Genomic DNA, 22,825 nt, shown 5'->3' with positions numbered 1-22,825 from the left:
CAGCTTTTGAATTCAGCAAAGTCACATTGGTTGCTAAGGTGCTATTATACTTTTTATGTTTTTACAGGCCAGTGAGGAAGACGTAGGTCGAAACGCATCTGGCCTTTTGTTTTATAAATTATTTTGCATATATTGCCAAGTATTTTGGATGTTTTATTCACCCTTAGCATTTTAAATCTTCCAGTGGGGTAATTTTACCCTTTTAGACATTACATTGTTTTTCTGCTCCAGGTTGTTGTTATTCTTTTAAAATCCTATCCATATCCAGCATTGAGGATCCAGGGAAGTGTTTTTAAAGAGGCAAAAACAAGCCAGATGTGTTGGGTTTTTTTTTAATTCTTTTTTTTTTTCTTTTTGTTTAAACCAGCTTTTTTGCATTAATGTGTAGGAGTACACCAATATAGGACTAAATTAGAAAATTCAGTAGCAAAATGGAGCTCAGCTGTTATGTCCATTAGTTTAAATAACAATTATTCTTTTTAAAAAGTGCTCTTTTAAAGCAGGCTGTTTTGGCTGAACAAATGTTAATGGAAGGATTTGTTTTTCTTTCACTATTTAATAAAGTGATTAAAAAGAAGCAGCTGACATTGGGTACTGGTTTAACACTGAACAACTGCCAATAAACTGTTAAAGTTAAAATGTTTAAATTCAAATAGTCGTTGTTGTTCTAGTAAGAGGGTAGACAAATAGTAATAATAGCTAGACTTTTTTTTAAAGCCCACAAATAATTTTAAAAAATCAAGCCAAGAGTGCTTTTCAAAAAGTCATTTTGTTAAACCAACCCAGGTGCCCCTGAGCATACTGTCAGGACCTGGAGTTGTCTGCTAGACTTGGAGACTTTCTCTGGGGCAAATTGTTCCTGTCATGATGTTCTGAGGCAGGAGAAAGTGCTTGCTTCAAATTCAGAACAGTAGGGATTCTTTTGTCTGTATAAAATACTTTTTGTAATGCCTGACTTTCAACCGCATTTGGGACAGCTTTTCAGGGATGTAACAAAGATACAACCAGTAACTTAATGATTTCTTGAGCATTCCTCTGTAGCTTATGCATATTTCTTAGAGAGGCAGTCAGTACACTGAGTAGGAGCTTAGTGTGAAGGAACTGAATGGCCAGCTTCAGGCCTAAGAGCTATTCCTGTAAAGTTCTTCTCTCATCAGCAAGAATGCAGAGACTGAAAATGGGGATCAGGACTGATCTATATAGCCTATGAGAGTTTGGCTATCACAGCATGAGGAAATGGATTCTCTTTGATGTAAAGTCTCTGGAGCATCCATGAAGCACCAGCCTTCTTCTAGGGTACAAATGATTTTGTCTCATTTTGACTTGAATTTGTAATGAATCTGGTCACACTCCAGAATCAGAAAGCATCTGTGGAAGGACATAGGAAGATGCAAGATGTGTGGTTTGAACGAGCTTGAGATTTTGGAGAAATCTAGTTCACAAGACTAGATTTGGAGCTTCTGGTATATAGAAATCTAAAGGAGCTGTGAAGCTCAGTGATTGTCCTAGGTCTGGTATATCTACAGCTAGTGAAGTATCCTCTCTACATCGGTGCCCTGGCTGCTCCTCAAGGGGATGACAAGCTGTGAACATGGCCAATTTTCATCAGATTGTTTCTGGCACACTTCAACTCTTGCTAATGCACATCCACTGCTTTTCACTTATAATGAAAGAATGTATCTCACTTTTCAGATCACTAAACATTTCTTCATTTGAGGCGTTGACCCACCCAGGTAGTTTCAGTGGGGAAAAAAAAATCCTTTTCACAAGGAAAGAGGGTGTGTTTTTTTTTTTATAGCAATGGATAAGTGGAATAGGATTTGACCTGTCAGATTGAGGCGCCAGCACACTGTTTATGCAGTCAGAAAGATTTATTCATAAGTACTTTGTGCTGAAAGCAGTAAAGAAGATGGAAGCAATTGAAGGGGGAAAGGTGTGGCAGATGAAATGGGAGAAGGTTAATGGAAGAAGCATATTTATTTTTTTATAACTCATCCTGTTCACAAAGAGTGTGAGCAGATCACAACCTTGGGGCGGAGAGGGAAATGCTGCTAGGTAAAAACAGATTTGAAAGAAAACAAGTATTTGTTAACCATCTATTAGTTAGTGCCTTAGTCCCCCAACTGGTGATACACTACAAGGTTACTTTCTAGTCTTATGTTGGCTCAGAACAGCAGAACATCTGTCATCTAAATATAACGTTTTTTAAAAAAAAGCCTTAGGGAATCTAATCTACATACATGCTTTGACTAAGCTTGGGCCCCGAGTCTTAAAATATTGAGGACTATTGCCTTAGAAAACCACCACCCTTCCCTTTTTATGTAGTAAGCAAGTTGTGATAATAGCAAGTACATTTCTATACTGCTTCTCAGTGCACTTAAGCACCCCCTAAGCGATTTACAATGTGTAAGCTAATGGGTTTTTTTACCATTATCTGAGCAGCACAGGTAGTCTTTTTTCCAGGTAACAAAGGGTTAAATGATGTGAGGAGGTTAAGTTATCTTTTAATGGGGCTCAGAATCATGGAGGGTACGAGCAATTGCCCAGTTGCAGAAGCATGAGATTCCTTCTTAGCAGATGTTCTAAAGAGTCTGAGAAAGGACCATGTGGCTAACTCTGAATGAAGTCTCACAAAGGGATACTTGTGCCAGGGGCTTCTGTCCTACTTGAGGAAGCTGGTCAAGGCTGGACGAAAGGGGTCCTGTCTCCTTGCTACCCCTGTAGAAATCAAGGACTACAGATCCCATCTGATCTGTGAGTAGAATAGGAGAATGCATTAGATAGTCATATCAGGGACTTGTTATTATTTTTCTGCCTTGGTCATCTAGTCTATTTTGTAACTGGTAGCTCTTGTGTGTGCCTGAAAGGAATGTGGCTCTTTGTGTAAAGAGGCATCCTTTTGCTGTGGAGATTTCTTACTTCAAATAAAGTCTTTTCCTTTAAAATAGTTCTATCTCTTACACTCCTCTTTCACATGCCCTTGCTTGGTCTTGTCCCCTCAGTAGTGTTGAGGGAAAGACAATCTCTGCAGCGTCAGAGACTGAAAGTGCAAGTGGAATCCCAGCACCAGCCCATTGCTTTGCTATGCAAGGGGAATTCAGATCAATGAGTGGTGACAGTTAGTTAATATAAGTGCTTTCTGGAAGTCCCATTTTGCACAACAAAAACAGGAAAACCTCAGAAGCAATACACAAATAATTACTTGGTAAAATGAAAGGCAATAGGAAAATAGAGAAAACACACTAGAAGCAGATTGATTCAATCAAGAAAGCCACAGTCCTGAGTTTTCAACTCCTGAAGAGGGCAGTTGATGTCTAGGATCTTGGAGGTCTTTCATAATGGGGGTTGCCATAAGTTGAAGTGGACATGTCAGCAAATAACAATGAAAGCAAATTGACATTGTGTATTTCGAAAGGAGACCATGTTTCGTTCTTCCTTCTTTTCCAGCAGTGCAGCCCTGGGATCACATGTGCTCCTCGCTTTGTTGTTGCTTTCATCTGCTCCACACAGCTCTTTTCCTGTCCCCTCCCCAAAAATTGAATTGCCTCTCCCAGAATCCTCTAGGACTGTCAGTTCATCTTTTGCATAGATTGCATCCCCCCTCCCCTGTTGAACATGAAGAAACATGCATTTTTCCTCCCAAAACTGGTGGACAACTGATGCTTGTTTTCAGTTTGCTGCCCAATGTGGTTTGCAAGATCAGTTTTCTTCTAATGACTTTTATATAACACCACTGAGTATCAAGTTCAGTGTCTGCTGTTGCATGGGTTTCAATGGAGGAGTCCAGCACATGCTCACAGTTGTCCCATGAAATCGTGAAGACCTGAAAAGGCTAATTATTAATGAGTGGATCAACTGATTATTTACAAATATACAGTTAAGGCACAGGAAGCTGAGAGAATGCTAAATCTTTAAAATAGCATTAGTTCTCCAAAAAGACCAGATGCAGAAACTGAAGACATTGCCACATGAGCTTTGTTCTCGCAGCAATCATGTTAAGCTAAAAAGAAATGGGAAACATACTGTCTTCAGAGCATCCATTATCACATGTTTTCACAATTGCGCAACTGGGGCTGATGCTGCCATTGCACTCCCCCTTAATCTTGACTCCCTGTCCTATTCCCTACCCAGCATGCCTTTCAGTGTTGTCATGCCCTGCTTCCAGGTGTCAGGCATGTCCTCTGAGTCTGTGGAAGAGGCTGAGAGCCCAGGGGACATGCCAGGACTGTAGCCAGTCCAACAGCCTCTGCAGCCAATAGCAGGACCAAGTTTCCCTCCAACCAAGCCGGACTTGCCAGTGCCTACTCCCACACAGAGATGCCAGGAAAAAGAGTCAACGGTGTTCTATGCAGTTAAGTAGGAAGCACCTGCGAGACCCAGTTGAGCTACAAATAGCCCAGTACCTCCCTCGGTCCACCATGGTTGACAACCATCCTTTGTGCCTGGGAAACGCCTTGCTGTTACCTTGAACCTTGACTGATGCCTGTTGCCTGAAACTTTGTTTGGAGCTGGACTACTCGTTTGAATTTTCCCTTTGAGCCTGCTGTACTGGACTGACTGAAGCCTTGTTATTAACTTGGACTGGATTATATGACCACTGCTTTAGCTACCAAAGACTTGGTAAAACAAATTGCCTTTCTTCCTCTCCCTCAGTGCTTGAAATGCTGAACCCCTGAACCGAGGGCTTGGCTAGCCTCCCAGGGTCCAAACAAGACAAGTATTTTTTTATTTTATTTTCACTTTTTCACACAATTCTGGATAGTAGGGGGAATGAGGACAGGGGGGAAAGCAGGGGACTGACACCAAGTGATTTCTAATATTACAGCTTCCTCGGAGGTGACATTTTGCACCTGAGAACTGAAGCAATTGGGAGGTCGTTGACAAGTTTCCCTTGTCAATGAAAAGAGACACCTAACCACCCTTGGGCATTGGAGGTGTCTTTGTGTGATACAGTATGTATTGCTGAAGCCACTTTTTTCCAGCTCTAATTGCTGTTTAAAAGCCTCATGTCAGGGACGTAGCTAGGATTTTAGGAAGGGGGGGTCCAGACTAAGTGCCACCATTATAATGGGGCTTGGGTGTGGCAGCGCAGCAGCACACACCATTCTTTTTTCTAATGGAAGGGGGGCAGTCTGGACCCAAAGACCCCCCCCCCCTTGGCTACATCCCTGCTCATGTAGTAATCTCCTAAGGCGTTTCTTGCCAAGTTGCTGTCCTGCTGCAGAAAATCAGAACACTTGTCTTGAAACAAACCATCTGGAGGCCCTGCTGGTTGGTGTGACTCACATCCCTTGCTCTTGAACATCAGTTGACCACCAATGTCCATTAATTAAACTACTGCAGAGGAAGGAAGTGTTGCAGGGATACTGTAGTTTGCTTTGGTTTACTGTTATTGACACACATATATATGTATTATAAACATCACGTTATTTTGCAAAGTGTACTTTTTGGGGCCATTGAGGTCTTTGGGGTGCGTTGTGTTGAGCTAGTTTGACCCACTTCAAAATATGTTACTCTGTAGACATTTTTTTAATTTAAGGGAAGAGGATTACTTTGAACATAACACAAGCTGGAATGAAAAGACTGAAATGAGTATTTTTCTATGATTGTGCACTGGAATGTAAGTAGCAATTAAAGAAGACAGAAGAGACGTTCTTTCTGATAAAACCAGAGATGCGATGGCAGGCTGACCTGACACGTTCTCAGGGAGCAGTGGGCAGGATCTTCCTCTTGCTGGCTGGAAAAAAATTAGAGAAAGAAGAAATAAGACAAGTTTAACAAAAGACTTAACATGAACAATGAATCTCATTCGGCAAATATATGAATTCTTTGAAACAGAGCAAGACATTAATAGGAGAAATGCAGAAGCTGAAATAGAGACTGTATCTTTCCCAATGGCTTAATTGTCGAATTATACGTTGTGAGAGGTTGCAGCTGTACACAAAATGGCTCCCATGTCTTGGGAATCCAGCAATTGTATTTTCCTTGCAGTTCCAAGAATCCCTCCAATATTCTCACCCATCCCAGTTCTATATTGGTCTGTGAATTTTTTTTCTTCCCATAAAGAAATTCATACATATTTGTGTTCATATATTTCCTAAAGTATATATTGATCCTAACATACACATCTTTTTATGCATTTTCCCTATTATACCAATTTCTGAACATTTTTGAAACACGTTTGGGTTGCTTTTCTGGATATTTTTTTTCCTTTGATAAAACCCATTGCAAGCTTTGGAAATAGATTTTGGAGTCAAAGTGAGCTTTTTCCAGGTACCAGTATTGGGAAATATGAATGTATACTTTCAGGGGAAATATGCACCTAATGAATTAATTTTCTATCCCTTTCTATTTTGTTCTGTCCCCACTCCCATTAATGGATAATAAACCTTTACTATCCAGTGTGGTGTAGTGGTTTGAGTGTTGGGCCAGGACCCTGGAAGACTGGGTTTCAACCCAATGGGTAACCTTGGGTAAGTCACACACTCTCAGCCTCAAAAGGAATAAAAGGCAATTTGTCTCTAAGCAAATTCTGCCACTAAGCAAATTCCGATCACTTTAAGATCAGAAAGGACATAAAGGCACACAACAACAATAAAATGTTACTGTTTAAAACCAACTGGCAGTCCCAACTGGAGTAGAACCTTAGAAAAAGAAGAGATTTTTCTAAGTTTTGACTCACAATTCAGCATATGATTAAATGGTTTTTATTATTGTTGGGGCTACCAATGGGATTTAGATCTCAGAGTACCCTGATGGCCTGCTTTTTGGTTAATTTTGCTGCCCCTTGCCAATAAGAAACAGTAATTTGATGAAACTTGCACCTAAGATCTATTTTACTACATGTTGCAGAGAGAGCAGTGCTTATGGTTTCATCCAGAAAATTGGATTACTGTGTATACTCGACTATAAGTCGAGAAATTTCTGCCCCAAAATGGCGGCCAAAATCGCGGGTCGACTTATCTACAGGGCAATGTGGTACTTTAACTAAGCCTCTCCCCAGCCGGGCTACCTCTGCAAGAGATAGCCCAGCTGGGGAGATGCTGGCAAGGGTGCGCAGTTGCCCCGCAGCCCTCGCTAGCCTCGACGCCCAGCGAGGGATACAATCGCGTGCCCTGCAGCCTCTCCTCCGCCAGGCTTTCCCCAGAGAAGGGGCCAGGCTGAGGAGACGCTGTGGAGGGCGATCGCCTTCCCCAGAAGCCTCTCTTCGGCGAGGCCCTTTCCCCAGGGAAGGAGCCCCGCCGAAGGGATGCTGGGGAGGGCGATCGCCTTCCCCAAAAGCCTCTCTTCGGTGAGGCTCTTTCCTCAGCGAAGGGGCCTGGCTGAGGAGACTCTGGGGAGGGCGTGCGATCGCCCAAAAGCCTCTCTCTTACTGGGCTTCTTTGGCAAGGAAAGCCCTGTCAAGGAGATGCTGAGGCGAGCATACCCTCGACCTATCCACGGGTCATATGAAAATCCATATTTTTGGCCCCAAAAGTTGACCTCAACTTATACATGAGGTCGACTTGTACATGGGTATATGCGGTAAATATTACATGGGAATGTTGAAAATAGATTAGTAATTTCTTGTTCCTATAGTCTTGAACAGAATGTTTCAGAAGATGTTTTCAGTTGTCTATATTAGAGAAAGAATAGGAGGCTGCCTGCATGCAAACTTTATGTACACTCATTGATTAATGCACATCTTTGGGATCAATTATTTTACATTCGAATTTTTTTATCAACAGGGAATAAATAAATTATGAAGCATTGTGCTTCTGGCATTAGTTGCTACACAGGACTGGTCAAAGGTTGAATGTAGAGTGGGACAGCTGAGCAAGAAGCAATGAAAGTCTTTCCAGGAAGGGATGAAGAATTGCAGCTGGAAATGAACTCCATCCATACCCGATCTGTCATTTTTTGACGCGATCATTTCTTTTTGCTGTAGGTCAGCTGCCATCTTAGTCATAAAGCACATCAATATATTTTGGGGGTAAGCTAGCCCACACCAGACTCCCTGACCTTAGGTCCTCATCTCTCATGTACAGAAGCCTCAGCCTTGGCGGTTATCTTCCATTTATGTCTGTGTGCTCAATAAAGTAATGGGGAAGCCAAAAGCAATGCTATGGCTGCTAAAAGAAATGCAGTAACCAATTACAGTGGGCATAGGAAAGGCATAGGCACAGGGTCAAGCTATAGAAAGGGGTCGGCAATTGGCAGGGGTTAAGGTTCTGCATTGCCCCTGACCCATGGCAGATTAGAGGGCTCAATGGCCACTTGGTTTTTACATTATTTTTTATTTAAAACAATTAAATTAAAATAGACTTCATACTAGGTGGAGAGGCTCAGACAAGGAGATTTTGGCCCTGAGACAGCAGGACCTGAGCAGAACATTTGAGGACAGAGGGGCTTGGAGGTGTCTCACTCATGGGATCGCCATGAGCTGAAGTTGTCTTGAAGGCAGATGACAACAACAAAACTTAAAATGTTCCCACACTTTCTAACACTTGCAGCTAGGGAATTTCAGCATCTTTGTACAATCCCCACTGCCACATTTTTTAGGTTTAGGAGAGGTATGAGTAAATTGATTCCTCATCAACAGCTATTTCCCTATTCCAGAGATCAGTCAAGGCTTCAGTAGGATCACCTGCCAAGACAGCAGGAAACTCCCTAAGAGCCATCAGGAATCCATCTGGATCCATAAGCCTCCTTATCATCCACTTTAAAGTTTTGCAAATCATCTGTGGTGTGATTTTTGTTTTCTTAATGTTCAGCTGTAAACCTTCCTTTGCACTTTTCCCCTTTACTTTCTTCATTAATTGTTACAAGTCTTTGTTGTTTTCTGCTATCAGTAAGTTAACATGAGTAGGAAATGATTTGAAGGCAGACAACAAAAGTGTGGTGTCACTGCTGGTAGTATGTTAGTAGTATGTTAAACAGGTAGTGTGATAAAATGCAGCCTTCCCTTGGACCTCTTGTCATTTGAAAACCATTATGTTTCTTCATATTCTGTCATGATAGTAGCTTCTTGTCCTGAGTATAGGTAATGCATCAAGACAATCAAATATTGTGGCAATAAATACAAGCTGATTTCTGAAATTCCTTGGTACGTTCCATTATCCAATAAGTGTTTGCAATATGAACCCTAGTTCCTTTTCCTTTCCTGAACACAGTTTGGACATCTGGCATTTCTCATTCCATATATGATAAAAGGCTTTGTTGTAGATTTTTTGAGCATCACCTTGATTGCATGGGAGAGTAATGCAATTGTCCTGTGGTTACTGCATTGCCTGATGTCCCCTTTCTTGAGGTCTGAAATGTGTACTGAGCTTTTCCAGTCTGTGGGCCATTGTTTTGTTCTCCATATTTGTTGAGAGATTGTAGTTAGAAGTAGAGTAGATTCTGTCTCTGAAGCAGCTCTATGGGTATGCCCTCTGTTCTTGATAATTTATTTTCCACAAGTCATCTGAGTGCAACATTACTGCTATAAAAAAACAGAATTGTAATGTGATGTGCTTATCCTCACTTCAGTTCATTTTGGTTTTAATAGAGAGTGCTTGGTTCCATATTTTTCATATTTATAAAATATTTCCTGCCTCTGGAAAACCAGTCCTCAGGGAGCACATTTAATCCTATATTCTATAATCAAGTGACCACCCTGGTTGGAGGTTTGTAGAACTTGTTGTACAAACATACACACACAAAACCTTTCCCTAGCTTTAATAGTGGTTAAGAACATCAGCTCTCCCCACTCCTTGCCTAGCCTTCATACATTCAGGGAACAGCACTGAAAATCAGTGAGGGGACAGAGTTGAGTGAGGACCTGGTTGAGATACTTAAAAACAATAAAATAAAAATTCAAGCTTTCTGAGTTTCTCTTCCTTTTAGCTAGCATGTCCTGTTCTGCTCATAATTTGACTCCCAAGTGGAGTGCATCTAGAATGTAGAAGAGGAAAGTGGGGGAACATCCCCCCTAGCCTGTTTTTATGTATCCCAGCTTCCTGAGACTCCTGTTTAACAGCATTCTGTTCATTTTTCAAGATGAACCGCTGTGTTTTGGTCTGGTTATTTTTGGCAGTCAGGGGGTCTATGGATCTACCAAAGTTGCCTAGCCTGATTGAAGACTTAGCACATAAGACACCTGCAATTTTTCAGCTTATGAGTGATGGGGTGGGAGGCGAACTAAAGAGAAACACTGCAAGCTCTAATGCAAGCAAATAGAGATGTGTTCCGAAAGCAATGGTTCACACTGACAGTGATTTGTGAAAGAACAGCAAAGATTGAAAATGTGTCCATTACCTCTTTTTCTAGGCAAAAATACTGCCACTTTTCAAAGATGCGAAAATAATGGTGGTTAGCATGAATCTTATTTCTAAATTTTGAACTACAGATGACAGAACCAGGTGCTTTCTAGAGAGAAGACTTTTCCTCTTCCTCCTCCTCCTTTACTATTGCGTGGACTGTTGTGATACACTAAGGAATACTCATGAACTTTCTGATTGTGTAAGAATCATAGAATCATAGAGTTGGAAGAGACTGTAAGGGCCATCCAGTCCAACCCCATTCTGCCATGCAGGAAATCTCAATCAAACCACCCCTGACAGATGGCCACCCAGACTCTGTTTAAAGACCTCTAAGGAAGGAGACTCCACAATACTCCGAGAAAAGCACCAGCTTTTAGCTGGTATTATGAGAGGAGGTCTACTTGCCTAAGAGCATCTCAGAAACAACTTTGGGACAGGGACTTCCAGATCCAGGGCTAAATCCAGTTACTAGTCCTAAGCAGATCAAACCCAGTGAATCAAATGCTGAATGGTAAGTCAAAACATATTTAAAACCCATTGACTCACTGAGCCATACCTAGCTGAGACTAGCAATTAACTGTTGCTTTCAGAGTTGGCATATCTCTGAACACCAAATGCTCTGGACAACCAATGGGGTTCCTTTGGGTTGATGCTGCAATTGTGGGTTTTCCAGAGGCATATAGCAGGGAGCATGTCTAGAAAGACACTTAGCCTGATCTAGCAGGATTTATCTTATAAGATCCCTCTTTTAATTCATCTCCTGGATGACACATATGCAATCACTTAGATGCTCATCCCAATCATATGTAGGGGATTGTGGAATCACTGAGTGCCACTAAAAACTGGCAATGCATAACTGAAGCAATTAAGAAACCAAAGACAAGTTTTGAAAGAGTAATATGAATACTTCACTAAAAATTAAAATGTGAAACGTTAATCATTTTATGTAAAATGTTTAAATGATAGTAATTAATAGAATTAAATAGAGATTTTGTATACCTAGCAAGTGGGTAACGATCCCGTCAGGTGTTGACTAACACATATGTTATACAATATATATTGTATGATTTCTTAGTGAGTATTGAATCAGTCCAGTGTAATAAGTAATGAGGAGGAACGGAAAAAGACGGACACGGTTATGATTGATTTAGAGGATTTCTGGATATCTGACCAGTGGTTTCCAGTGAAGCAGTAGGGTTCCACAGGGTTCTGTCCTGGGCCCAGTGCTATTCAATATGTTTATCAATGACTTGGAAGACAGAATTGGGGGCATATTTATCAAATTTGCAGATGACACCAAATTAGGAGGAATAGCTAATACTCCAGAGGACAAGATCAAAATTCAAAATGACCTGAATAGACTAGAAAGATGGGCCACAGCTAACAAAATGAACTTCAACAGGGAGAAATGTAAGGTACTGCATTTAGGGCAGAAAAATGAAATGCACAGATATAGGATGGGAGACACCTGGCTGAAGGAGACTATATGTGAAAGGGATCTTGGAGTCCAAGTAGACCACATTGTGATGTAGCAGCCAACAAGGCCAATGCGATTTTTGGCTGCATAAATAGATGTATAGTGTCTAGATCAAGGGAAGTAATAGTGCCACTATATTCTGCTCTGGTCAGGCCCCACCTGGAATATTGTTTCCAGTTCTGGGCACCACAATTTAAAAAGGATGTTGACAAATTGGAGTGTGTCCAAAGGAGGATGACCAAAATGGTGAAGGGTCTGGAAACCATATCCTATGAGGAACGCCTTAGGTAACTGGGGATGTTTAGCCTTGAGAAAAGAAGGTTAAGAGGTGATATGATAGCCCTGTTTAAATACTTGAAGGGATGTCATGTTGAAGAGGGAGCAAGCTTGTTTTCTGCTGCTCCAGGGAACAGGACCTGGAACAATGGATGCAAGCTACAGGAAAAGAGATTCCACTTCAACATTAGGAAGAACTTCCTGACAGTAAGGGCTGTTTGACAATGGAACACACTCCTTCCTCAGAGTGTAGTGGAGTCTCCTTCCTTAGAGGTCTTTAAACAGAGGTTGGATGGCCATCTGTCGGGGATGCTTTGATTGGGAGTTCTGTCATGGCAGGAGGTTGGACTGGATGACCCTTGTGGTCTCTTCCAACTCTATGATTCTATGATTCTAAGTGTAGCAGAGATAAAGCCACATTTCAAGATAAAGAAAGGTCATACATCAAAACAAACATAGAGGAGATTTGAGAATGGAACCAATAAGGGAGAAAGTATGGGAGAAAGGAATAAGAAAATGGAAAGAAATGTGGAAGAGATGCAATCTAGTAGCTGTTTCAGGAGGGATTCAGTTCTGTTCAGTTCTAATATGTTCAAACCTTAGAGTTTACATTGATCAAAAAGGGTGTCTTTCAGTTTTTCTCTGCTAATCTGTCTCCTGATGCTCCAAAGTTTTCAGATACTCCATGCAAAGGAAGTGTTAAAAATATAATTTTGGCTTGATGTTCAAAAATACCAGGCACTCACCAATGGCGAAGGCTGTGGGATGGCCAGATCTTCCTGCATCTAATAAAAACTTGATAAAAATGAGAAAGAAAGTCACAAAACACTTTAAAATATCAGAAATAAAATTTACCTGGCTAATGGATCAGTGGAAATAGTAATGAATGCTCAGGGAAATATTCTTGTTCTTTGCATGGCTCAGGATAGGTGTCGCAAAAATAGAAGGGAAATAGAGTTGGGAGGGCAAAGATTAGTATTGGTTGCAATGTTTTGGTGGAGACACTTAAGAGGTTCCTTAAAATTAATTGGCTTGAAGTAATAGTGTAGAGATCCATTGGATCTATGATTAGGATACTGAAATGATTTGAAAACTCATGTGAAGAGGAAAGTTGACTTGTAACACTTAAACAAGATGCATTCCTTGCCAGACAGGCCCTAACTGGATTCTTTGTTTGAGGGATGCCTCAGTTTAACAGTAAGGATGTAAACAGCTCCCCCAAATCTCCTTATCCTTTGCAAGGAAGGATGTCTCAGCAGATCATGAGATGTGGTGTTTTGTTTGATTTTCCCCCCACCTTAGATGCCCCCTCCAACTTTGGAGAAAATTTCATTTGCGCAAAACTAGTATTTTATTAGAAGGAGATGGATAGTCATGGGAGAAAGAACTGAGAAGAGGATAGGCTTCACTAAGCTGTGAGTTTAGAAGATGAATGGTTGGAGGATCCAAGGGATTCATGGGTTTACAACCAATCAGGCAAGCTTTCCATTTTATGACTGTACTAAATGAATCCTTGATAGCGTGGTTGGTATTGAAACTTGTGATATCCCCAACCATCTTAGGGGTGTGCATATTTCTTGGCTTATCAGGTTATCTGTGCTGCCTCCTTGTGTCCAGGTTGAACCATTACTTCCCTTGCTGTGCTGTGTGGTGCGTCTTCCAGGTAACAAAGTGTTACCTCAAGTACAGAGAGTTCTGCTGCTACTTGCAATGCTGTTTTGTTTTCTTTGAGTAATTTACTCTTTTGGCTGCTTGGAGGCTGTACTTGCCCAAACCTCTATGTTTGTGTGTGTTTTCAAGCAGTTGAAAGAGCTATGTTTTTACTCACTAGAGAGAAATTGCTGTCACATCAGTAAATAGGGAATGCTCATGGCTGCCAGCCTCATTAGATGGCGGAAGACAATAAATTTAGAGACTCCCTTGTGGGTCGGAAACATCTTTTTAAAATGGGCAAGTAATTATAGAAAACAGAGACAAGTTAATGTGGGCTTGCTACCTACTCATTTTTCCATCAGTTCTAATCACCATTGTCTCTGCAGAGAATCCAGCCTGCAAGGTATCTCCCCACCCACCAAGGAAGATAGTGATAAAAATAAATTAACCATAGCTGAGCTAGATAATGAGATAACTCTTCAATGGGCTGTTTTTTAATGGCACGTATACGTTCTGTTAATATTAGGGATGTAAATCTTTTCTTGACTCTGTTTTGCATGTGAGAATGAGAAACTGCAAAACTCTTCTTGGCGAAAAAGGTGAGATATTTTCTCTTGTCTTGAGAGAATTTTTGAGTTTATGAGAGAGATTTTTGTGCAGTTGTACTAATTGGGCAAAATGTGCGGCTAAGTTACAAATAGTGTGTATCTGGGTTTTTAGAAACTAGAGGGGTTGAATGGGTTTTTATCAACCAACCTGTCTTCCTGTGTTTGTTTTGTGTGTGTGCTTACGTGTACTAGGCTTTAGGAGGAGAATACAGAGTCATTTTGCCTAGACATTTCTGTCGAAATTACTGAAACCTTGATGAAAAGTAAAATAGTCCCAGTCTTGTTATCACACTAGAAGCAAGAACTGTGTGTGTGTGTGTGTGAGAGAGAGAGAGATGGCTGTGTCTTTTAGATGTATTGCAAGAGTTTCTTGAATGTGTTGAGACAGCCTCTTTCTGCCAGGAAAAAGAAATGTAATTTTGATTCACATTCCTTATAAATAAATGTCCCATGTTAGGCATGAATGATATTCAGTGAGAGACTTCAGAATGTTTTGTGGCCTGGTTGTGTGTGTGTGTGTGTAAATATATATATAAATCATAGAGTGGGAAGAGACCACAAGGGCCATCCAGTCCAACCCCCTGCCATGCAGGAAAACCAGATCAAAGCATCTCCGACAGATGGCCATCCAGCCTCCGTTTGAAGACCTCCAAGGGAGGGAGACTCCACTACACTCCGAGGAAGAAGTGTGTTTCACTGTCGAACAGCTCTTACTCTCAGGAAGTTTCTCCTAATGTTGAGCTGGAATCTCTTTTCCTGCAGCTTGCATCCATTGCTCTGGGTCCTAGTCTCTGGAGCAGCAGAAAACAAGCTTGCTCCCTCCTCAATATGACATCCCTTCAAATATTTAAACAGGGCTATCATATCACCTCTTAACCTTCTTTTCTCCAGGCTAAACATACCCAGCTCCCTAAGGCGTTCCTCGTAGGGTATGGTTTCCAGACTCACCTTTTAGTCACCCTCCTTTGGACATCGCCCAGTTTCTCAATGTCCTTTTTGAATTGTGGCGCCCAAACTGGACACAATATTCCAGGTGGCGCCTGACCAGAGCAGAATACAGTGGCACTATTACTTCTCTTGATCTAGACACTATACTTCTATTGATGCAGCCTAAAATTGTATTGGCCTTGTTAGCTGCCGCATCGCACTGTTGACTCATGGTCAACTTGTGGTCTACTTGGACTCCTAGATCCCTTTCACATGTTGTCTCCTTAAGTCAGGTGTCCCCCATCCTATATCTGTGCATTTCATTTTTTCGCCCCAAGTACAGTACCTTACATTTCTCCCTGTTGAAGTTCATTTTGTTAGCTGTGGCCCAGCTTTCTAGTGTATTCAGGTCATTTTGAATTTTGATCTTGTCCTCTGGAGTATTAGCTATTCCTCCTAATTTGGTGTCATCTGCAAATATATATATATACACACACGCGCATATATTGGTCTGGGTTTGATGAAGGGAAATGTCCTGCCTTGAAGGCCATCAGAGGCAAAGTACCAAGCAAAGTCTATGAGAGATGTGACAGAAGCAGCCTCAGTCGTGTACACGAACTTAGCAGCCAGTTATAATTTTCAGAAACCTAGTCCAGGTAGAGCAATAAATCCAAGGCATCAGTCCAATGGAATATCTGGTAGTGTGAACACTGATCAGCTTACAATGCAGGGTCCAATGTTCTTCAGAAATATAAGGAATGCAACCCTTCCTGTGGATCAGTGGTTTATTTGGAGGGATCCCCTTTCTAACAGGATGATTTATATTCTTAACTAAAGCAATTAAATCCTATGATATACAAAATATACAGAACTATGTAGTATTTCTTTGTATACTTTAATATGTCACAAATGGTATTTTGCATATTTCTGACTGCAGTAATGGGCACGGGGAAGCACTTCAGTGTGGCATGGCTACTCTGTCACCAACTGGTGGAAATCTTGTTCAGCAATGTCTCTGCTTTCTGCTATTTCAGCCACTATCTGCTTATGGATTTCCAACACATCATTGCAATCCAGACTTTTGTGTATCTTTTCTTAGAAAATGGAAAGTTATGGCCTGGTACAGACTGGCCAAAAAGGGCGATCTGCCGGCACCTTGTTTTGCTGCGCAAGGAAGATGCAGCGGACAAACCACGTGGCTGCCTCACGCAGCAAAAAGAACCCACAAAAAGCAAGTTCTTTTTACAGCGCCATAATGATGCCGCAGTGTGCCAGTGGCGCACTCGCAACGTCATTATGGCGCCATGATGTGCAGACGCTAAGCGTCCGTCGCATCATGATGGTGGCACCCATCTGTACAGGACGCAGCCATTTTGACGCCATCATCATGTGCTAGGATTGAGGCACGTGTGGGTGGAGCGCCCTCGACCAACCCCTAGCACGTGACAAGGGCGCCTCATAGGTCCGTCTGTACCAGGCCTATGATTCATTCTGCAATCTGTGCCATACTGTGGAAGTTTTCTGTTCTCCTTTGGAGTCAAGGCATGGACATAGTAGTTTATGGTAAATTATTTCACCAAACTCCATTTAACATCATCAGAAATTTAGTAATTTATATGCTATGGTAATAAATGTCTAAGTTTGTCTGCAGTTTTTTGTTTGAAGGGACAGCGATACAGGCCAGCTACTGTAGGAGACCTCCTAGTGAGTAGCCTTGCTCAGACAACACATCATTTATCTATGTAAAAAAAAGGTTTGTAAAAAGGTTTATCCTTCCACTCTGAAACTAAACTGAAGACTTTGTGATTCAGTTATAAAGCCCTATCTCAAATTCTACCCTTTATCACAAAGAGGAACCTGCATGAAAAGAAAAGCTTCTTTTCAGAGCTTAGCATTTCTCTGTCTCTCCAGATGAAACTTGTGCCAGGATCATTGGTGGTGGCACCCATATGCTTGCTGTGTGGCTTTTGGAGATGAGTGTACTGACCCAGTACTGGAACTAGGTTTGGATACTTCAATCATTGATCCAGACTCAGAAGAGTTAGGCTTGGGGTTTCCAACAATTTTTACTTAGAGATCTCGAATTCCTCAGTTGTGTTTGCACCCAGTTCTGCCCTTGTTGACACCACTGGGTTCTTAGCTTCTGACTGCCTTGGTCAGTGCTGAACAAAGAAGTCATGACATTATGCCTTTTCCTAACTGCAGATTAGCTCATTGGTAGTATAGTAAAGCACTATTGGTGTGTGTATGTGTGTGTTTATCCTGATTTGTTGGGCTCTTGGGTTCACAATGGTAATTTAAAAGCAATAGCAAAGAACGTAACACAAGTAAATAAATTTCAAATAACAGAGGCATCTGAAACAAGCAGCGCTTAATCTCTCTTTACCTCATCTCCCATATGGCACCCTGAATAAATAGCAAGGTCTATCAAGGACTTGGTAGTTGTATTCTGAATTGAAGATCCTGCATTGAGCAGAAGGTTATACTAGGTGAACTCCTAGGTACCTTTCATTGCTGTGAGCCTAGGTGTATGGGTCCTGGTGGTTAGGCCATCCCATATTAAAGCTAGCATTTTGAATCAAATCAGGAATTTAAGTAGTAGCCAGCCAGCCAGAATTGCATGAGGGGGAGGCAAAAATGGCCTTGTGGGCCTCACTTTCCCCACACTGGTTAAAATGGAGACAATATTATACATCTTCAGTCATGTGGAGTATACTCAGATATGTCATAGATTGAACCTTTGATGGAAAATAGTTTCAAAACAGAGGAGCAGGTACCAAAAATGGGTCAGTGTGAGGCCTATGGCTTGCATTTTAAGCACCCAACATTCTCTCAAGAGGCAGATCTTGGCTTACTGCAGAATATGAAAGGATGTGGGGTGGGTAGCGATAAGCAAAAAGTGTACTTGGCCTAAGCCATTTAGGACTTCACTTGTCCCTTTGAATTGTCTAAAACTTTCTAGGAAATTGTAGCAGCACCTACAGAATTACCCTTCTTTAAATCCCAGGCATCTCTTCTCACGAGTTTTATTCTTGGCTTTGAGGCCTTATGCTGAACTCTAGGATTGTTTTCCCTTTAGTCCCCAGTCACTGTTTGAGACACCACATTTTGTGGCTTAACTCTGCTGTGATGAAGCAGCAGTTCTTTGTAAGGCATGGGATGTGAACCGCATCTACAGAATCAATGCTGGCAGAAATGGGAATATCCCATCTCTGCCATATACTCGTCTCTATTTGTTGGTTTTAAGGCTGGGAAAGTTTCATTATATAATGCCTCTGGGATTCGGGAAGAATAATACATGTTGGTTCAAATAGCTTAGTCTAGTGTTCTTCTCTTTGCCTTTCTGTCTCTGCTCTGCTAATGATTTGGTTCTTTTCAGTTGTTTGAAAAGTTCTTTGCAGCTACATCTGTCAGACTAGATGTAATACTGGGTAAAGGATAAAGTGGAAAAAATGTAAAGAGAACAGAACTGTCTTATCGCACATATAAGTACTAGCCCTTTTCCCTCTATGTGCACTTTAATTATCCTTTTACTTTATCCTGCTTCACCTAGTCCTTTCCTGCTGTACAAATGCCCATGAGTATAAGAGCAGATAATTCCTTCAAAATGTTGCTATCAATAAGGTCAGAGCAAGTGAGAAAAATCTAGTGGGGGTGCTGATTTGAGTTCAACTCTTTGGAACATCATTGGAAGTAAAATGAGCATAGCAGAATGTATTGTGTGTACTCATGTATAAGTCTAGAAGATAGACCCCCAAATACCTGGGTCGACTTACCCACAGGTCACTGTAAGTACTATACCTTACCTTTTATCAAAATAGGAACCATCCCCTTCTCTGAATAGTGTGGCAAAAGGTGAGAGCTTAGTCAATTTCAGGAGAAACTAAAAGAAGCACCGACCACCTCTACTATTTCTGCCACAGAATCACATCTGACCTTTTTGAATATCTGGGTGGGAAAATAGCGGTGTACTTTGGCATTATCTTCCTTCCTTTCATCCTTTACATCCTTTCTCACATGCTCCTAAGTTTTACCCTTGACTTATACATGGGTTGTATCAAAATCCTTAATTTTGGGCTCAAAACCTGTCTCCAACTTACACATGAGGTCGACTTATAGCCAAATTTCTTCTTCGTGGTCTCTGCGATGAGTAGACTGAATACAAAGCTAAAGCACTCCTGAAAGATGCCTGTCCAATTCTGTTTAAAGACCTCAAATTTTAAAAAGGTGGTGGTAGGGAAGAGTCCACCACCATCTGAGGTTCTTCGAAATGTCCAGGTAGAATATTTTTTTCTTGTACAGTTGGCCCTTCCCTTACGTGGAGGATCCGTTCCGGACCCCAATGCATAAGGGAAATACTGCGTAAAGTCAAGCCCCATTAGAAACAATGGGGCTCATTTCTGTGGCGTGCACCTGGTGCACGCCCTATTGTTTCTTCTGGCGCAGCATCCAGCATATACTGGAAGCCACGTATAGCATACCCATACAGCACAACCTTTAATATATTTGAAGGGATGTCATGTAGAAGATTGGGCAAGATTTTTTTTCTGCTCCTTCAGAGACTAGTACACGAACCAATTCATATTTAAACGTGGCTGTCATGTCATGGCTATCTTACCCAGCTGTCTAAGCTGTCCCTTCCAGGGCTTGAAGAAGCAGCCTCCCTCTTCTTGTCTGCCTCATGCTTTAAGTAGATTGGAGGTCACTGCTGTTATTAAAAGTCCCTCCAGCCAAGCCAAGGACTTCTTAATTGTGGTGCCCAACCTGTGGAACTTCCTGCCTTAGGTTGCCTTTTGGCAAATTTACTGCCCCTTTCATAAATGCTAATATACAATTCCCCCTAGGAAGGCTTCCAAGAGACAACATAGTGTAGTGATTTGAATGTTGGACTATGAGTCTGAAGACCAGGGTTCAAATCCCCTCTCAGCCAAGGAAACCCACTGCGTAGGCAATTCATACTCTCTCCCAATGAGTCACAATGAATTAGTCTCCATGTATGCAGCTCTTACTGTTTCTACCAATGCATCTTCAGGAATCTGGCTGGCCCAAAGCCTGCTTCCTTAATTTTGTCAGGTCCTGAGATTTCACTGATAGTTGAGCATTTAGGCCTCACATACACTCATGCAGGCAGAGGCTTTATTGTGTGCCTTCAAGTCATTTCCAACTGAGTCTACAGGACCTGGGCAGAGTGACAGAGAATAGGGGAGCTTGGAAACATGTCATTCACAGGCTCACCATCAGTCGAGCGCATAGAATCATAGAATCATGAATCATAGAGGTCGACTCAAAGGCAGCTAACAACAATAAAAAGTGAACCTATAATGGGCTTTTCTTGGCACGTTTTGTTCAGAAGGGGCTCAGATAGTGTGGCATGCCCCAGGCCACCCAGGGAGTTTCCATGGCTGACCAGGAATTCAGACCCTTGCCTCCAAAGTCATAGTCCACACTCAAACCACTGCACCATGCTGGCTGTGTCTGTGCACCAAATGCACAAACAACTTGAAAATGTTATGTTGTCACTCACAATAATTGTGCAGCTTTTGTGCTTTCACCTTTTGCACCACAGACTCCTGTGATGCTCTGGTCTGAATAAAGCAATGCAGATAATTTACTGCTTCCTGTCAGGCTGGCATCTGTGTCTTTAAATGGCTGGTCTGTTTAATTGCACAGAACAAGGACCGTAGGCAAGGCTGCACACACCACCTTGAATCTAATGACAACGGTGTTTTGCCTAATCCCATTATGGGACCCGCAGTATCATTAGATGCAAGTGGCGCTGTTTAGCTTCACTTGATAAGTTGATGAAAGGAGGGCTGGCAAAAGGGCTCCCTGATGCAGAAATGCACTTACACTTTTGCTGTAATGGAGCATGTTTGGAAACATTATAATCCGCTTAACGGTGGCATTTTAGTAGCCCAGTGTTGTGCTTTTCATAGCAGAGTACAAATGACAAAAGAAGTGTGGGGTGGAGCAGAAAGGCTTCTTTTGAAAAGGCAAAAAAGAAAAGAGAAAGAAAATGGCTAGCTGATGTTCTGCAATTTCACACATAGATATTTCCCCTACCTTTAGTGGTGTCCTTGTGGATCTCTTTGGTGTGAGCTCCCCCCTCTGGCATTAGTTTCTTATTTTTTAAAAAAGCATCTGGGAAGGCAAGAAAATATTTCTCTATCTAGCCAGTGTGAATTGGAGAGTGGACATTTGTTTATAGCTGGTTGATGTGCCATACCCAAAGATAAACGGTAGCCGTCAAAAGCTCCCTGGCAATCGGGAGAGAAGTAGTGATGGGCAAAATGTTTTCCAGATCCTAAAGTTAAAACGTCTTGGTGAAAAACTTGGGAAAAGGGGAGGAGAGGGCTCAGGCTTGTACATAACATGCATTAGTACGGTCCATAGTATCTTAGAAGATATCTTAAACTGAATTAGGTATCATCTTGTCTTGTTGTTGTGTGGCTTCAAGTCATTTCTTTCTTACGACAACTCTTAAGTTGAATCTATTGTGGAGTTACCTTGGCAGAATTTGTTCAGTGGGGTTTGCCCTTGTCTTCCTCTGAGATTGTGAGAGTGTCACTTGCCTGAGATCACTCAATGGGTTTCCATGGCTGAACAGGGATTCAACCCTGGTCTCCCAGTGTCCTAATCCAATACTCAAACCACTACACCACGCCGGCTCTCTATGATCTTGTTGGGGGTGGGTGGGCAAATACTATGAATCATTGATTTGATCAGGCTTGATTTGTCCGGATTTATACCCCACACTTCTCCTTCCCCCCAAATGGGAATCCAAGCAGCTAACAATAACATTACATTAAAACAGGCACTATTAAAATATAATTAATATAATTAAATAGTCCAAACTACACTCATCCCTCCACATTCGCTGAGGTTAGGGGCACAGGACCCCTGTGAATGTGGAAAAATCGCAAATAATAAAACACTAGGTTTTTACCTGACAGAACACCTCTCTAGGAATCCTCATATCCTCCAGTGTGAATCTGAAATTTTACTTTCTCTCCGCTTGCGGAGGGAGATGATGTCAGCAGTAGCAATGGGTCCTGAAATCTTTGAGTGACCTGTATCCAGAATGCATTGCATTTGGGGAAGGAGGTTCTGAGAGGTTAAATGCTTTATGAAGGGTAGCTTGGGTCATCTGTTCCACAGTCCAGGCAGTTATCCAGGTGACTCTTCCCAGAGTACCTTGCTTCCAAGGACCACCATCCCAGGAACCATATGTTAAAAGAACAGGCAGCTTTGAGTTGACAGCCTTTTCTTACCATCCTCAACTTTCCACAGCTATAGCCACAGCCTTTTAAAAAAAATCTGCCACTGCCACAGTTAGGCCAGTGAAGGAATGCAACAGGGTCTCATCCAAATTATTTAATAGGAAAAACCATTGCACACATATGGGATAGCTTGCAGGAAGTCCATGTGAACTACCTGGCTTGATGGCAGTACAATGAAGTTGTAAGCCTTGTGGTGTGGGAGCTCTAGGTTGGCTCAGTAAGAGAATGCCGTCCATTTTTAAAATCTATTTTAATTTTTAATTTTAATTTTAATGTATTATTTCTATCCCGCCTTTCACCCAAAAAGGGACACAAGGCAGA

At 41.7% G+C, this 22,825-nt stretch overlaps 1 protein-coding gene across 1 annotated transcript in view; it reads left to right on the top strand.

Annotated features, from left to right (window-relative positions):
• Nucleotides 1-22,825, top strand: part of EXOC4 (exocyst complex component 4) — a 496,793-nt gene that overhangs the window by 149,105 nt on the left and 324,863 nt on the right. The gene's annotated exons all lie outside the window — the stretch shown is intronic.

Source organism: Sceloporus undulatus, chromosome 5 (assembly GCF_019175285.1).
Source record: "Sceloporus undulatus isolate JIND9_A2432 ecotype Alabama chromosome 5, SceUnd_v1.1, whole genome shotgun sequence".
In the NCBI taxonomy this organism is placed as follows: Eukaryota; Metazoa; Chordata; class Lepidosauria; order Squamata; family Phrynosomatidae; genus Sceloporus; species Sceloporus undulatus.
The sequence above is the reverse complement of the archived record's forward strand: the minus strand, read 5'-3'. Positions and strand labels throughout refer to the sequence as shown.